The following is a 17,500-nucleotide window of genomic DNA, read 5'->3' on the forward strand; positions in this document are numbered from 1 at the left end:
TGGGTTTGTTTTTTTTTTGTATGAATTTTGGTTTAATCTACCTGCACTATTTGCTTTGGCAACAATGTGATTTATAACATTCATGCCAATAAAGTACTGATGAACTGAACAGAGAGAGAGAGAGAGAGAGAGAGACAGAGAGAGAGAGAGAGACAGAGAGAGAGAAACAGAGAGACAGAGAAAGAGAGAGAGAGAGACAGAGAGAGAGAAACAGAGAGACAGAGAAAGAGAGAGAAACAGAGAGACAGAGAGAGAGAGAGAGACAGAGAGAGAGAGACAGAGAGAGAGAAACAGAGAGACAGAGAAAGAGAGAGAGAGACAGAGAGAGAGAGACAGAGAGAGAGAAACAGAGAGACAGAGAAAGAGAGAGAGAGAGAGAGACAGAGAGAGAGACAGAGAGAGAGAGAGACAGAGAGAGAGAGAGAGAGACAGAGAGAGAGACAGAGAGAGAGAGAGACAGAGAGAGAGAGAGAGAGACAGTTTATTCCCCCTGTGCGTTCCTGCATTTTGTCTCCCTGGAGGTTCTAAGCTGATTGCTCCACATGACCGACCTTTACTGTCAACAGCGTTCCCAAACTCACCCCCCCAACACGCACACACACACACCCACACACACACACAGTGACACACACAGTGACACACACACACACACATACACACACAGTGACACACACAGTGACACACACACAGTGACACACACACACACACGTACACACACAGTGACACACACACATACACACACAGTGTGAGTTGGTCACTGCTGTGAAACTGTTAAAGCAGAAAGTCCACACACTAATTCATTTTAATGTGAGTTTATTTCATGTTATTTACATCAAGCGCTGCTGAATTCTGGATTCTGATTGGTCAGAATTGATTGTGATTAGTGTTGATTAGTTTTCTATAACAGCAGCTCTGGCAGTAGTGCAGGTTTATATTAATGCACTCGCTCTGATACGTTATCGTTTCTATAGTAACAGCTCATTCACAGGGACGTGTACAGCAGAAGCTCCACATAAACGGATTAAACATCATTAATACGGTGACGTTTTTTTGTAAGGAGATGTTTATGTAGCATGTATGGAAGGAGTCTCCAGTGTCAGCGCTTTGTAACAGTCAGAGGTAAAGCTGTAACTTTAAGTTTTCTGACGTCTTCAGGACAGAGGAGTTTACGCTTTGTAACATGACAGTACCTGATTGGTTAAGAGAACGCTGCACTCTGATTGGCTGACAGTGGGAGAGTTTAAGTGATTAATAGTTATTTGGTTGTGAATGTCTGTTATTATTTATTTTATAATTTACTTTTAGGGTTAAAGATTTAATGTTTTAATGAATTCCATCTATCAAATTTTGTAAATATGGTGTTTCTTAGACAAACTGAGTTTATTTCTCTCTCTGTATGGAATTAAATCAGTTCGATTTGAACACAGGATTAAATTTAATGAATAAAAAAATGATGACTAACAGATTCCCTGCTTTTATTGAGGATGATTAGTCAGCATTCTGAAACTGGATCAGACTTCTACACACACACACACACACACACATTGTAAAATAAAGAGCTGGATTAAGCTAACGCTAATGTCTTCAGCTGCTGGAGTTTCAGTACTCAGTAATAAACGCAGTGACGGAGCTGAGAAGCTGAACTATCTGTCGTTTCCTCTCCAGAGCAGATCAGCAGCTGCTTCTACACTGAAAGATGTGGATTTTACACCTTCAAGGACGAGGTGATGTACTGAGGTTGTTAAAACTTTTGAAAGAAGCAAATTAAACTGTAAAAGTGACACAGTGCACAAAAACAGCTGCTTCTCAAAGTGACAAAATAATCACGCGGAATATACGCAGAGGAAGAAAGAGAGAAAACACCAAAAGCTCATATATACTGTATATATCAGTAACATTTCATTGTTTTCATTCTGCATGTATAAATTATGGTCAATTCAATTAAATTTAGTTTTATTTCTATAGCGCATTTAACAAGGGACATTGTCACAAAGCAGCTTTACAGAAATATAGAAAATCAGGACATAAATTTTAAACTTATAAATGTATGAATTTATCTCTAATGAGCGAGACAGAGGTGACGGTGGTGAGAAAACCTCCCTGAGATAATATGAGGAAGAAACGTTGAGAGGAACGAGAGTCAGAAGGAAACTCATCCTCGTCTGGGTGCTAAAGATGAATTTGTGTCTCTTTTTCTGAGAACCAGGAATTTTCAGGCCACTGATTTATAAATTTTATACGATCATAAAAAATGCAGTAATCTTCAGCCAGAAATTTACTTAAAGTGATGAATATCTTTTTGAATCCACAAATATTCCAGTCCAGACTTTATCTCTCTCTCTCTCTCTCTCTCTCTCTCTCTCTCTCTCTCTCTCTCACACCTGTTTCCTGTTACACCTCGTTAACCTGTGGGTGTTTAAATCACTTCCCTCAGCTGCTGTGTGTGTTTGTGTTTTTGACCACGAGCACGTCTGCATTGCATGGCGGCATTTTTTACTTGTTTTTATTTTTTATTTTAAATTAACAGTCATGTAAATGTGTATACAGTGTGTTAGCAGCTCTAAGTCCTCAGTTCTTTACTATTCAGTTAAATAAGTGTGATTTAAGATTGAGTCACACGTTCAGAAGTATGAGTGTGACTCTCTCATTCACTCACACTACTAAATATAGAAACTCTCATTTTACTGAGGGATGAAACGCTAAAATAAGCTGGAAGGACATCATTTAAAACGTGTAAATTAAATCAGTTCTTACTGTTTAACAGATCTGTGAGTGAGCAGGGCGTTACAGGTGGCAGAACATTTCCAGACACTTCTCATACTGAGAGCATTCAACTTGTCGACTGTTTGTGCTCTGAGAACATTTTATGTAAACACTCCTACAACATTTTCATGAAGACAGACATTTCCAGAATAAGAACATTATTTTATTGTGTTTTATTATTTCACCACACGTGTTCTGAACGCTTCAGGAGAGTTATTTCTGTACTGTTACGGTGTGAACCTTCAGAGAAAGAGCCAGTTCCACCGCTCCACAACATTCTCTCTCAACAACTCTTTCTGAAATCAGAGTGAGATCAGAAATATCACTAATTCCTCTGATTTAATCTGCAGTGAAACTGGATGTTATTTTTAGCACAGGATCATCACTGAGGGTTAAAATGACAAATGGAGGTAAAGGGATTATATTCAGTATATGTGAGATCTCCTTTTTTTTACTCCCTTTAGAATAAAGATTCGTGCTGTATAAGTCTGATAGTGAAGGTGTTTGTCTCGCGGTCCTGAGCATTTCTGTACTCAGTAATGAACACAGCTCTGATCTCCTTTTCCTCAGAGCTGAACATTACTGACTCGGTCGTTACTGCAGCACTAGCCTGGTAAAAGTGTACAACATGCACGAGTTCTTCAACAAACTAAATTTATTTAATTTTCTGAGTGTTATGACTGCTCATGAGGCTCAGAAATGTTTTATGTGAGAGTTTTAATAAAGCATTGCGTTATTGAGAAGCCCATTTATTTAGTCAGAATAACAGCACGATCCTCAACCACATGTTCACTGATCTGTTTTAATGTAAAACACACAGTAATGAGAATGTGTAGAAATATAACTCCGTTTATTTAACCCCAACCCTTCATCACTCAGCCATCCTGATGATCTGTTTCAGGTCTGAGTGAATGCAGCGTCGGGTGTTTGGCTGATAATCTGACTCAGAACCAGGTTTGGGAAAGCTGAGCGAGTCTCACTCTTAACTCCTTTATTCATCTTCAGTAAGAGTTTTATCTTGGTCAGGGTGAAGGAGGATCTGGAGAATTTCCCGGGAATGCTGGGAGTGAGGCAGGAATACACCCCGGATGTGATGCCTCTCATTCAATCCTCATTCATTCACACTTAGGAGTCAATTATCACAATCCTCCAGCATGTTTTTGGGAGGAAACTGGAGAACCCGGAGGAAACCCACACGCACATGAAGAGAACATGTGAAACTCCACACACACAGTATCTGAGATCAGGATCGTGAATGAATGTCACTTTTTGAATACTGTTCAAATTTACATAATATTTACACATTAAAAGGAGAAATGCACTGTGCAATGTTTAAATTCCTGTGTTTCACTTTTAGTCGCTTAACACAAGTCTACAGAAACACGCGTTTTCTCAAGCGAATGCCCCGTGTTGCTTGACGTAGGAAAATAGGATAAAGCGGCCTGTCACTAGGGAGCGGTATCACTCCATCCCCTTTAATTCACCGGAAAGTTCTAACATTACAGCTAGTACATTAAATGTCTCGATTGGAAAGTGTTTGCATATCGCTGCATAAACAGCCAGAGTTCACCTCCTGTGTTTATACAGTATAAACATAAATGTTTGCTCGTCTGATTGCCACGTAACATAACCTTCATACTAATTTATACCTAATTTATATTTGAAATCATTTCAATACTAAATGTTTTAAGGGATTTGGCAGTTCTAATATCTATTCCAACAGTTTCTGAGCCAAATGAGTAAATATTTTGATCCTTCCAGCTTTTACATTCTTTTAAATATGAAAAACTGTGATACTTTTATAAAGCAGTAAAAGGTTCCTCAGTGAGGGAGAAAGTTTTACATCTCAGAGGGGATTCGAAGTGGAACCGTTTCAGAACGCTGCATGTGTTAGCCGTCTAAAGCATCTCATACTGTTCGCTTTTTCCTTCTAAAATACTGTTTCTCTCCAATTTATACCATTTCCCTGAAGCCTTCTGTGTTGTATATCAGAACTGTACTGTGTGTGTGAGTGTGTGTGTGTGTGTGTGAGAGAGAGAGAGAGAGAGAGAGAGTGTGTGTGTGTGTGTGTGTGTGTGTGTGTGTGTGTGTGTGTGTGTGTGTGTGTGTGTGTGTGTGTAACAGGTTGGTAAATCTCAGTAATTGGCCGCAGGATTTCTGCATTTATCAGGAGCTGGTATGAATTTAAACACGTTTCAACTCGAGCAGCAGAAATGTAGAAAAACTCACAGGAACAATCTCCAGCACTCGGAGAGAACGTGAGCGATGTGTAATGGATTATTTTACACTCCGTTCCAATAACAGAGTGACGGAGTGTGTCTCGAGAACAAGATGATAAAAGTGAAAAGAGACAGCAGCTATGTTTACATCTAAAAGTTTCAGAATTGAGATTCTGATTTCAGATTTCATAAAAGTCTGCAAAAGAAAATGTCAATTATTGTAGATTTTAATTTACAAACCAGTCACAACTGCAAACAAGCGGATAAATGAAAAGCGCAGTAGTGTAGTCATCATACCCAGTACAGAGAGAGAGAGAGAGAGAGAGAGAGACAAAGTGATGCTCACTCGACCACTAAACCACACCGTAAACACTCTCAGTCCCCAAACAGATGTTAGCCAGTTAGCTAAGGATTTAGCAGCTGCTAATGATGTCCATAATTACACCCCGCCCCCTCACTGAGGTGGCCAATCAGAACAGTGCTTATTCAGCATCAAACAAATGACGTGTTCTGCAGAGTGGAATAACATGAAGAGGACAGCCGTTAGCCGAGGAGAAGCTGTGGAACTGAATTCTCAGCGTGAGACTCCATTGTAACGGCGCTAAAGGAAAAGAACGGAGCTTGATGCTTATAATCCAGTAAACTCACACTTTATCCCCTCAGTGTGTGTGACAGGGTTCAGGAGCCACTGAAATACGGACGTGTTTTTATACAGAATCTGTCACTATGACAGACAGACAGACAGACAGGTCCGCTTTCCTGCACCGGTTCACATCTAGAACCGAGTCAAACATAACCATAACAGACATCAGTTCATGTGAAATTTCACAAACCAAAGAGAGGAAACGATTTGAACGCATCACACTCCAGCTAGCACACGCTGAAGCCACGCCCACTTTTAGACACACACATTGTACATGGTTTATACATGACACGTGAGTTTGTATGTGCGTACAGAAGCAGCAGCAACGTGAGCAGCCTTGTTCTTTGACCTTGTGGCCTAGAATTGTACATGAGGATGTGGTTTGAGACACAGCGCTGGTGTGTTTGGTCAGTAGCGGTCACAGTGTCACACGGTGCTACACTGCCCCCCCACTGTTAATGCTGGTATTGCAATGCGTAGCCATATAATGTAGCATAGGAACGTATACAAGCGACACTCCAGGTGAGAGCAGGATACACGTGGCAGCCATCTTGTGTACACGTATGCATAGTTAAAACTAAAATGCTGCTTCTGTGACTGTGTGAGAACATGGAAGTTTCTGTCCTCCAAACCACTCGAAATTCTCAAGAGCTCCTCCTACTCCGGTTTGGGAATTCTACTACATCGGGTCCATAGTGCAAAGCAAGAACAAGTTTGTGTTCAGCTTGTTTTATAATCACAAACACAGAAGAGAATGTAAAAAAAAAATCACACAGAAGCCGAAGAGAGCTGGGGCAGCATTCAAAGCAGTCGCGTGAAGATGACATCATCACAGCGAGTCCTCACACACTTCACACACTAAACCAGCAAAGTGGAAGTGTAGAGCTTCATCCTCACCTGATCTCAGGTCTCTTCAGCGTCGCTGGAACTTGCCAAGATCTCCTCTGATCTCGGGCTGATCTCAACGTTCTGCCTGATGTTCTGGTCTTCAGGAAGAGCGCTGCCTCACACACACGCTGTCTCACACACACACACACACGCTGCCTCACACACACGCGCTGTCTCACACACGCTGCCTCACACACACGCGCTGTCTCACACACGCTGCCTTACACACACGCTGCCTCACACACACTCTGTCTCTCTCTGGTTGGTTCTTCACGGTCTCTGGAGCTCAGTGTGGCTTTGATAAACTGCAACTGAAACAGGATGAAAAGAAGAGAGAGACAGAAAGAGAGAGAGGCAGAGAGACAGAGAAAGAGACAGAGAGAGGAGAGAAGGAGAAGAAGAATGAAGAAGGGTTTAGTGAAGAAAGTTAGGAATATATGTTGATATTTCTTGTTGCTTTTGTTTTTCTCACTGTTTCAGGTTTAACAAAACTACAGAGAAGTGATAGAAAAGAGAAGAAAGAAAAGAAGGCTGGATGTAAAGAAGAGAAAGAGAAAGTAAACGAATTGGTAAAGATGAAAAGAGCTGAAGGAGAAAAAGAAGACGAGAAGAGAATCAGGTAGCAAAAGGAGATAGAGAGAACGCCACTGGAGAAATAAAGGCAGAGAGAAATGATAAAGAACGAGAGATAAAGGGAGAGGAAGAGTGTGATGGAAACAAGCCGGAGGGAAATCTGTATGTTGGCCAAGTCATGGATTCAGTAATTTGACATAAATAAGCGCTGACATGGGGAGAGAGAGAGAGAGAGAGAGAAACAGAGACAGATAAAGAGAGAGAGAGAGAGAGAGAGAGAGACAGAGAGATAGACATCTCTCCATCAATCAGTGACTAATCGATGAGGCAGCATGACTAAAGCAGGATGGTGGGATGAGAAGTACTTAAAGAGAAGGAGAGAAAATAGGACAGGGGAAAGAGAAGAAAGATAAGAGGAAACTGTGGAGAGATGGAGGGATATAGAGATGGAGGGATGGAGGGATAGAGGTGACCAGAGGGAGTGAAAGACACGATTAAAGCCCAAGTGGAGGAGGAGGGAAAAAAAGCCTGAGATGGTGTGGGAGGATTTGTGCTCGCCATAATGCTGTTGTCCCTGACAACGGCCACCTTCTCACTGTTTCACTCTCACTGTCTCACTCTCACTGTCTCACTCTCACTGTCTCACTCACTGTTTCACTCTCTCCCTGTCTCTCTCTCACTCTCACTGTCTCACTCTCTCACTGTTTCACTCTCACTGTCTCACTCTCACTATCTCTCTCATTGTCTCACTCTCTCACTGTCTCACTCTCACCATCTCACTCTCACTGTTTCACTCTCTCCCTGTCTCTCTCTCACTCTCACTGTCTCACTCTCTCACTGTCTCACTCTCTCACTGTCTCACTCTCACTGTCTCACTCTCACTATCTCTCTCATTGTCTCACTCTCTCACTGTCTCACTCTCACCATCTCACTCTCACTGTTTCACTCTCTCCCTGTCTCTCTCACTCTCACTGTTTCACTCTCTCCCTGTCTCTCTCTCTCTCTCACTGTCTCACTGTCTGTATTCTTCATGGGAGTAATAAATGAATGTAAAAGCTTTTATAAACTCAAACCATCAGAAGTGAAACTGATCAGAAATCTTTCTGAGTAAATCATCTCCTGAGTCATGTGAGTTTCAGTGAGACTGAATGATCTTCTCGCTCTTCTCTCTGATGCTCCACAGCTTCTACTCAGTCCATCATCATCATCAGCTCCTTCTCCATTTTCCCTTCTGATTTGCTGGAATGTGTTTAAAGATCTGGAAATAACCGAGCGTGATCGTAAAGTGGGAACTGGATCCTCCGGAGTGGAGACGGAACAGAGCAGAGAGGAAACGTCTGAGCCGCGTCAAATCTAATAACGCTCTGATAGATCATCTTTTTTCAACAGGATTACATCACTCTTCACTTCCTACTGAAAGCACGAGCTGTGTGTGTGTGTGTGTGTGTGTATGTGTGTGTGTGTGTGTGTTATGGTCAGTGTCAGTCAGAGGAATTTGCTGTTATCAGGTGAATAACACTAATTAACTCTCTCTTATACACATATATATGCTACATGTGTCACATTAAAATGAATTAAACTCCAGCTTACCAAATTTTTATAAGTTTTTGATAAATGGTAAAATGAAAAAAGTCCAAAGTTCACGTCAGTATTTCCGTGAGGAAAGTTGCTGGTATTCAGAGTCGGGTTACGCAGCTGCTTAAGTGGATTTTCTGAGCTCCACATTCAGATTATTAAAATCACCTGCATGTAAATAAAACACACCTCTGAAGTTGAAGACGAAGCACTGAAATAAATCTAATAAGAGTCTAGAATATCACCAATAAACTGACGAATGGTCCGAGTTAATTTTCACATTAATCACTGGTTTAATTTAACAAAAATCCACACTCATTAATCAGCAGTGCATAGAATAGCACTTGATCCAGCACATCCTGTTACTTTACATTTTATTTTTTTATATCAGATGAAACAGGTATGCGTCGGACTGGAGCTGGACGTAACGCTGCTCCTCACTCGAGCCGAGATCACGCAAGAAACATGCGCTGAAGCTCAAGATCAGAATCGAGCGTAACTGAGACACGCCCCTGTTTTAGACAAGCTCCGCCCCCTGTGCGTAACTCTCACGCAACTTCTGAACAGTGCTCACACACACACACAATGTTTTATCTCACTTCCTGTTTGTGTTCTTGATGGTTTAAGTGCTGCATTATAATCATATTCACTGATCACATCATACATCCACTCTCTCTCTCTCCCTCTCTCTCTCTCTCCCTCTCTCTCTCCCTCTCTCTCTCTCTCTCTCTCTCTCCCTCTCTCTCTCCCTCTCTCCCTCTCTCTCCCTCTCTCTCTCCCTCTCTCTCTCTGTCTTTTCCCCCTCGAGTCTGTAAATGTGCTCTACATCTCTGACTCTGTGCTAATTGGCTATTATTGCTGAACTTCTCAGTATGATGTGAAATGTAACACGTCTCTACACTCTTCCTTTATCTAATGATTAGCGCCTCCTGATCGCATCCGTAAGCTCGACTGCTACGCTACAGCACTGTATGTATTTGACATGAAACAATCTGGTGTTGCTGCTAAAACTACACACTAGTTGATCTCAGTAGTTGATATCACACACTCTCTCTCTCTCACACACACACACACACACACCACTCTGTTCATTTCCTCTTCCAAAACAAGAGCTCTTTATTCGAGTGATGATTTAATTCAGTGCTTCTGCATTTTCACGTCCACTGAGGGAATTTGTGTCTGTTTAAACAGAAAGCAGTCTAGGGGAATGACCTGTGACCTTTGACCTGACCTTTCCTGAGCATCCAAGTGCAAGATATTAAAGCTATTAAACAGCTAAATAATTAATTTTCCTGTTCTGTGAGGCACTCAGATCCTCCACTGACCCAGACCAACAAAATACATCATCCAGTTCATCCCAATTATTAACAATGTGCAGATTATTTATAGAAATATCTACATGACACCTGTTTACTTTACCCGCGACTCTTAAATGATTTTTCATGTTCATTAGAGAAACTGTACTGAATCCTGAGTGCTTTGTGAACTCTGATGTGTCTCGGGATCAGCACCACGGACAGCAGCTGCAACGCCGACACGAGTTTCAGCAGCGTAACACTTCTCACGTGTATAAACTGTCAGCCTACTTTCACATTAGCACGCAATCCTTCATTTTCTACTTACACGCACGACACAGAGCCATAATTTCAGCAACAGCAACATTTGAAATCATAAATCCAAATTGGGTATCACACTGTAAAGAAGCGACAAATCCAAACGATCAGCTCGAACGATTCCTCGGACTGATCTTACGCCGCGTGTGGTTTCATCAGTTCCCTGCTCACAACTTTAGCTCCTACCTGCACTTCGTTCCCATTTACTGTTTAAAGAAAAAATGAAAGAAAAACTAATAAATGCAGTTTCATATTCTTCTGTCATATACGAGCTCTCATTAAACGTGTATAGAGATATTATGAAGAAAAATAAAGCTGTAAGGAAGTAGCGCAGATCGCTGGAGCCTCTGGTGAGTGTACACAGCTAGTACAGTTAGCTCACTTTGCTAAACTAATCTGAGAACAAAGCTAGTTTGAAGCTAAGCTCTTAAATCAAACTTAAATACAAATTTAACAAAAGTGATGTAGAAATCATATACTGGCTGCAGGCTGTACATTTTGGCTAATCCTGTTTCTCTTCAGAGGCCACGCCCACAAGTGACAAACTATGCGCGAGAAGAGAGAGTCGTCACCTGCTAGTGTGAAGGCAGGGGCAGAGTGGACTCCTCCACAGGTTAAAGTGTGTAAAGTTTAGAGGATCTCAGTGTGAAGTCAGGAGCTTACGGAGATCACACAGTAAGATCTGGTTCTGCCAGAGAGAACACTGACTAGCTGAGTCCGGACGTGCCAAAGATCATTGTCTCTCACAGCGACGTTCCCACGGGATAAAGTGATGGAGAGTCACAGCATGAAGTCCATCAGCCAGGAGGAAATGCCTGTACTGCCATGGGCCAGGACGATAACCCTCCATGATCTCGTGATGGAGACGGTGATGAAGGTTGACTTCAGCCACAAGCAGAAGAATGACCAGCATCTAAAAAACCTGAAGTGGAACTAATCCCAGATAGAGACCATCAGTCAGGATTCCAGCTGGCAAAAAAGGAATAAAGAACCAGGAACCAGGAGGCGACAGAGTCTCTCACTCACACACACACACACACACACACACACACACACACACACACACACTGTCCTCAAGAGGTGAAGTGCGTGTTCTTGCCACATCTGTGCAGAAAAAAACTGATTATGGCTTTATGTAAATAATATAAAACCCATCACACTAATATGTGCTTGATGATCATCAACAGATTTACTGCTGTTATAATAAATTCGTATAATCCGGCAGGGAAATGGTTAATGATCAGAAATATATTTTCTATATGATTGTAAATGTATTGAGCTTTCAGTAGATTATTATAATGATCTCTTCTGATATGAAGAAATGTTAACATCTCAGATTTCCTCATCATTTTATACCATCATACTGGTGTAATATCAGACCTTTAGTGTGTGTGTGTGTGTGTGTGTGTGTGTGTGTTTTCTTCTAACGATTTAAAATCAGTTTTAAATTCTGCGTTTTATTTCCCCTCAGTTCCCCTGCGAGACCCTGGAGCACGTTCTCACTCTCTCTGAGGATCTTATTTTCTCCAGTTCTAAAATATTTTTCTCTCCTCACTTTAACTACACAGACGACTCCAAACTTTTGGAGATTTTTGCGTGTCGTCTCAGTGGGACCGTGTTTTTATCCGAGCTCAGGCGGGAATACGGAGTGATGGAGAGTCATTTAGAGGAGAGAGAAAGAGGGAGAGATCTGACTGTGAGACCTGCTGAGAAAGAGAGAGAGGAGCAGAGCAGCACTTTTCCATCTGCTGGTTAAAGCACAGAGCATAAAAACCATCAGGTGTCTCTCACACACACACACACACACACACACACACATATTAGACAGTGTTCCAATGCAGAGGGACATGTGCCAGCTCTTTTAGTCATTGTTTTTCCATCCAGCCTTCACCCTGCTGCCGTATGCTCTCACACTGACTCACACACACACGACTGCATGAACCTCAGTGTCACTGTGATGGATGGACAGAGTCAGCGAGAGAGAAAGAGAGAAAAATGTGGGCAAGAAGACAGAGAGAGAGAGAGAGAGAGAGAGAGAGAGGACCTGAAGATGGTCTCTGAGGATCTCAATTCATTACACCAAGAGGAATTGAATGGCACTGACCCTGCAGTGTGTGTGTGTGTGTGTGTGTGTGTGTGTGTGTTTGACTCTAAATATGGATTATGATCCAATGAAATTCTCATCAGATTTGTATACAGTGTCCATAAGGTACTTATAATAGCATAATACTGTAGCGAAAGGTCGGGGTGATGGGCGGAGTGATGAGTTGAGTGATTATCAGTGTGTGTTATCAGTTTGTGTGTCATGTTCAGCAGGTGTGTGTCATGTAAAGCAGGTGTGTGTGTGTCATGTTCAGCAGGTGTGTGTCATGATCGACTGGTGTGTGTCATGTAAAGCAGGTGTGTGTGTCATGTTCAGCAGGTGTGTGTCATGTTCAGCAGGTGTGTGTGTCATGTTCAGCAGGTGTGTGTCATGTTCAGCAGGTGTGTGTATTCACTGTGCTCAGTTTTAAATACAGGTGTGTTACTCGTCAGTGTGTGAGAGCGAGCACATGAGTGTGTTTTAATAATCATCCCATGTTTTTAATCAGCAGCGTGTGTTAAAGTATACACACTGAAACATGCAGAGAAAACACACAGGAGCTTCAGCATCCACCACATCTGAACACAGCGTGTGTGTGTGTGTGTGTGTGTGTGTGTGTCATACTGAGCGTACAATCCCAACAAACACACCAAATGTGAGACAAGATGGAGATCTGTGTACAAACCTGAGCTCAGAATTTCCCTGGGCAACCAGAGCAAGAACACACACTGTTTATTATTATTATATATTAAAATTATTATTATTATTTAAACACCGTCAGAACACACAAACACACACACACAAACACACACAATCACACACACACACACAATCACTCCACCACTCTACTGTTCCCTCTTCATCCACCCACTGAGACACGAGTCACTTCTCAATGACACATGACTCGTGTGTGTGTGTGTGTGTGTGTGAGAGAGAGAGAGAGAGAGACAGAGACACACCACCTGTAGATGTCCTTCATGTACATTTCACAACCAGTGGACATGAACACACTGAGAGCCCCAGGGGATTGTGGGAAACAGTTCAGTCACCACTCTGACACCAGCAGTGACCTGGTTCCTGTTCCTCAGACTCATTTACACAGAGGACGAGCGTTACATGTGATCACGATGAACCCAAAACCAAAAGGAGAGAAAATAAAGGACTGGAGGAGCCACAGTGAGAAAGAGAGACGGTTAAAGACAGAGAGTCGAGACAGCTTTCCATTCTGTAGCTGAGGAAATGTTGAGGACGGTGAAGTATCGTCCGTTTAATAATCCATTAAATAAAAGCATAATCGCTGTGTAAATGTTTGTGTCTGATTACTTTCAACATCAGAATGTGTTGTGAGATGAATTCCTGTTGCAATAGATTCAGATTCAGATTCAGATTTATTGTCACGTCACAGTTTACACAGTTACTAAGTAAAGTATAAAAGGTGAGTGAAATCCTTATGTGCAGAAAACAACAACAAAACAGTAAGAAAACACAGTCACATTAGCAGATGAGTAAAGGAGTAAAGGAGGTATATATCTGTTAGACTCATGGAGAATGTGTGTGTTTTATGTTGTTTTCAAAAATCAGTGTGTTCTTCTTCCTGAATCTCGAGAAAATATGAAGCACTGAGCGACTTTACTGCGCTCACACACTCCTCTTCTCACTATGTGCTCAATAATCACACTCTGATGAGGATTTTCTGAGATGGAAATAATTTAAAACTGGTTACAAACACACACACACACACACTCAGCATCATTAAAGCACACTTGCATGGAACTTTAAATCAGATCACATGTAACATGCAGATAAACACCGATTTTATACAGCGTTAAGTTTCATATAAACTCCGAATCTGCAGTCGGAATGATTTCACACGGATTGAGGAAAATGTGAACGCAGACGCACTGAGCTCCATCTGAAACAGTTTGAAACCATTTATTTATTTTTGTGAAATGTTTGTGTTCCTGAACAGAAGGAAAATGTCAGAAGCTCTCAGGAGAACATTACACATTAAAAGAAAACAGGAGACTTTCGGATAATCCGAGCTGCGAGAATGTTCCGAATCTCCCAGTCGGGCTTTCAGGAGAACTTTCACAAATCCACACACACACACACACACACACACACACACACACACACAATCTGAATCCCAAAACGCAGAAATTTTAGCATGCTAGCTTCTAAAATTGTGAATATTCTAGAAAGTTGAACGTCGTTCATGATTCAGTTTACAATGTTCTCCTTTCTAATAATTCGTCTTTATAAAGCAGTGTTTGTTTGCATGATCCTCAACAATAGTGAAGTTTTCTACTTTTATTTGTTAAAATGAATCATAAAAAAACATCTACAATTATAGCATGTTAGATTTGGAAGTTATATATACACTCGAGAAACATTGTTAGCATGACTACACACGGCGAGGATTTTCCATCACACCACACGGGTTCTAACAAGCTTCAGCTTTTATCAAAGTGAGAGTGAAATGATGTGAACAGTCGGAGAAACGGCGGGGAATTAATTCCGGCTCCACAATGCAGCATGTAGTACAGCACCTTCACCTGGGAATTCAATACGCTGCAGTTAATGGAAAAATCCCAGAGAGCTGCTACGCCTCAGGGAGAACGTTCTCCGTCTCGGCCTCCACCTTATAAAAGCTTCATTACATTTAGCAGACGGAAAATGTCCAATTACGCTTTAATAAAGGTTCCCTTTTACAGAGGCTGGATTTAAATAGGATGGATATGAGCCTGATAATGGCACCATTAATGCAGAGAACATGGAGAACACAGGAAAACATGGGGAAAACAGAGAACATGGAGAACACAGCAGAAACAGAGAACATGGAGAACACAGGGGAAACAGAGTACATGGAGAACGTGGAGAACACAGGGGAAACAGAGAACATGGAGAACACAGAGAAAACAGAGAACATGGAGAACACAGCGGAAACAGAGAACATGGAGAACACAGGGGAAACATGGGGAAAACAGAGAACATGGAGAACACAGGGGAAACAGAGAACATGGAGAACACAGGGGAAACAGAGAACATGGAGAACATGGAGAACACAGCGGAAACAGAGAACATGGAGAACATGGAGAACACAGCGGAGACAGAGAACATGGAGAACATGGAGAACACAGGGGAAAGAGAGAACATGGAGAACATGCAGTGGCGTAACACAACATCCTTCATCAGTCTTTCCTCAGCTGTAGTGTGTGCTGTGAGTTCCACGCTGGTGTTTCTGGGTCGTGTTCCTCAGTAATACCTGTTTTATTTTTATGTCTCTGCCCCGGTTCTAGTTCCCGGGTCATGGCCCGTTTTCCTGCTTTTGAACTCTTTGTGTTCTGATTTTTCTGTTTGATCCCATTTAAAATGTTTTTGCATTTTTTACACTTATAATCACGAGGCTGTGTTTATAACGCATTATATCTGTTTCTGTCGCTATAAATGTAATGACTCTCTATTGTTCCATGAAACCATACAGCTACATGTGAACACACACACACACACACACACACACACACACTCGCTGCAGTGTGTAAAGGAGAAGAGAATAATTTAATTAGTCTCAGGTCAGTGCACTGATGAATTCAGAGTTTATGTTTGTGTTCAGAGTAAAACAGAGAGAGCAGTGAGCAAATTTGAATGTTTTTATAACTTTAATGTGTGTGAAGTTAAAATGCTCAGTTTAAACACGGTTAAATACACCGTGACCCCGAAAAGGTAAAATAAAGAACGTTCCACATTTAGTCCTGGAATATTTCTGGCTCTAAAGTGTTTGTAGCTCCACACGGTTCAGTGAGAGGCTCTGAAGTGTGATTCAGCTCACTCAGGAGTGTGTGTGTGTGTGTGTGTGTGTGTGTGTGTGAAAGAGCTCACATAAAAATTTCAATACAGAAATGATGAAGCCACTACAGCGTGCTCTGTGCAAAAGTAATGGCACCCCAGTCACTGTCTGTCTGAGTAAGTGATGAGTTAAATATCGTTTCTCTCTTACATAAACAATGATGTCATCAGGTTTTCTGGAGCGTAAGAAGCCTCGATGTTTCGAGCACAAACATGTCGTGACATCAGTTTAAATTAAATGTCAGAGGAGAGAAAGAGAGAAAATAAGGTGAGGCCAAAAAATGTGAGAAAGAGAATAAGACAAGAGGGAGAACAAAAGCAACGTGAGCGGAAAACATGAGACGGAACAATGTGAGAACACGGCAAAGAGAATGAAGCAGAGAGCAGAGTGTCGACGTGGAGCAAATATTAATCAGTTCATCATCCACCATCACACACCCTCCATCACCTCCCCAGTGTAACACACACCCTCCATCACCTCCCCAGTGTAACACACACCCTCCATCACCTCCCCAGTGTAACACACATCCTCCATCACCTCCCCAGTGTAACACACCCTCCATCACCTCCCCAGTGTAACACACACCCTCCATCACCTCCCCAGTGTAACACACCCTCCATCACCTCCCCAGTGTAACACACACCCTCCATCACCTCCCCAGTGTAACACACCCTCCATCACCTCCCCAGTGTAACACACCCTCCATCACCTCCCCAGTGTAACACACACCCTCCATCACCTCCCCAGTGTAACACACACCCTCCATCACCTCCCCAGTGTAACACACCCTCCATCACCTCCCCAGTGTAACACACACCCTCCATCACCTCCCCAGTGTAACACACACCCTCCATCACCTCCCCAGTGTAACACATCCTCCATCACCTCCCCAGTGTAACACACACCCTCCATCACCTCCCCAGTGTAACACACCCTCCATCACCTCCCCAGTGTAACACACACCCTCCATCACCTCCCCAGTGTAACACACCCTCCATCACCTCCCCAGTGTAACACACACCCTCCATCACCTCCCCAGTGTAACACACACCCTCCATCACCTCCCCAGTGTAACACACACTCTCCATCACCTCCCCAGTGTAACACACACTCTCCATCACCTCCCCAGTGTAACACACACCCTCCATCACCTCCCTAATGTAACACATCCTCCATCACCTCCCTAATGTAACACACACCCTCCATCACCTCCCCAGTGTAACACATCCTCCATCACCTCCCTAATGTAACACACACCCTCCATCACCTCCCCAGTGTAACACATCCTCCATCACC

General features: G+C 42.4%; 1 protein-coding gene across 2 annotated transcripts in view; it reads right to left on the reverse strand.

The window, feature by feature from the left end:
- LOC113523797 (protein phosphatase 1 regulatory subunit 29) overlaps positions 1-17,500 on the reverse strand; it is an 80,449-nt gene that overhangs the window by 55,825 nt on the left and 7,124 nt on the right. The window contains exon 2 of one of the 2 annotated variants that reach the window (XM_053239358.1): positions 6,523-6,824. The exons of the other annotated variant lie outside the window; for it this stretch is intronic. The gene's annotated coding sequence lies outside the window, so the exon portion shown is untranslated. The remainder of the gene's footprint in view (positions 1-6,522; positions 6,825-17,500) is intronic. 2 annotated transcript variants of the gene reach the window in all.

This window comes from Pangasianodon hypophthalmus, chromosome 13 (assembly GCF_027358585.1).
Source record: "Pangasianodon hypophthalmus isolate fPanHyp1 chromosome 13, fPanHyp1.pri, whole genome shotgun sequence".
In the NCBI taxonomy this organism is placed as follows: domain Eukaryota; kingdom Metazoa; phylum Chordata; class Actinopteri; order Siluriformes; family Pangasiidae; genus Pangasianodon; species Pangasianodon hypophthalmus.